Source organism: Pinus tabuliformis, chromosome 6, assembly GCF_031772625.1.
Source record: "Pinus tabuliformis cultivar Carrire ecotype Pingquan chromosome 6, CPIR1, whole genome shotgun sequence".
NCBI classification, from domain to species: Eukaryota; Viridiplantae; Streptophyta; class Pinopsida; order Pinales; family Pinaceae; genus Pinus; species Pinus tabuliformis.
The window spans coordinates 522,425,645-522,426,912 of record NC_142292.1 but is presented as its reverse complement, the minus strand read 5'-3'; positions in this window follow the sequence as shown (position 1 = coordinate 522,426,912).

Sequence of the window (1,268 nt, the reverse complement as noted above, 5' to 3'; positions counted from 1 at the left end):
ATACCTGCCATGACGGGTCAGTGGTCATGGGACCGAAATAACATCTCAAAGAAGTCTCCAAAATTTCCTGTAAAAACAACCCACTCTCGACAATCCAAGCCCACGGGTCAAAAAATCCATGAGACAAAAATCAATTTTTGAAAAAATATTTTGCAATTTCAAAGTTATATAATGACTTTTGGACTCACAATTTTTTTATTTCTGTTTGGAGCAAAGAGATGTGAAGAAAAATGAAGCAAGCTTTCTTGTGAACCATTGGACCATTCAAATGACCCTAAAGTCTCCAAGTAATCCTCAAATCCTACTTGTAATGTTTTATGATAGTTTTTAGAAGTTTTTCAAATTTTTTATTGTGGGAAACTATGCCCAAAAATTCAACTCTGCGTACATGCGGGTTGGATGTGAGCAACCCACATATACGACGGCCCTACATGCGACTGTCTGTAAAGGGAACCTGCGTGTACGCGAGTTAAAGTTTTAACATATAAACTAACGGTTGAAACTTCAATTTTTTTGTGGAATGACTATCACTTGGAAGGAAAGAGAGCATACAACTATAGATAATGAGGTAATGAATGACCCAAATGCATTGGATGCTCTGAGAGGCTGTGGCTTACTTAAATTCTTCAAAATTCCAAATATGAAAGCCAATACGCGCTTGCTAGAAATTTTGATCCACTACTGGAGCACAGAGGACAACGCTTTCATGATCGACCAGATGCCTCTACGAATTGAGATTGAAGATATCTATTTTATTACCAATCTCTCCTGAAGAGGGGAGGTCATGCACTCGATAAGCAGGACGAGAGGTAGTCTTTCGATGGAAGACTATGTCCACATATGTTATCCTAGACATCCAGAGAAGATTGGGAGTCAAATTCCAATCAAACATGTGGAAAGTCTATCCTTGAGGATCTTGCTATTTACCATTGCACGGGTAAATGGGTCAGCGTCCCTGCATCAGGCATCACAAGTATCTATGAGCCTGGCAGTGGAATGTCTTACCATAGTATTTGACTGGTGCACACCTCTTCTAACTAACATGAAGAGTCAATTGACCTCTATACAGAGGGGACAAATGAAGAACTTTGGATATGGAACCATCTTGTGTTCATTCTTCTTCGAGAAGGTACCTAGGCTACATCCCAAAGTATCAGTATCCATCAGCAGCCCTAGAGATGCATGAATGGGCAGATGGGCGGACTTGATGAAGCACCTTGGGGGAGGTGACGTGCCTAGAACAACTTTTGATGATGAGTTTTTCACCT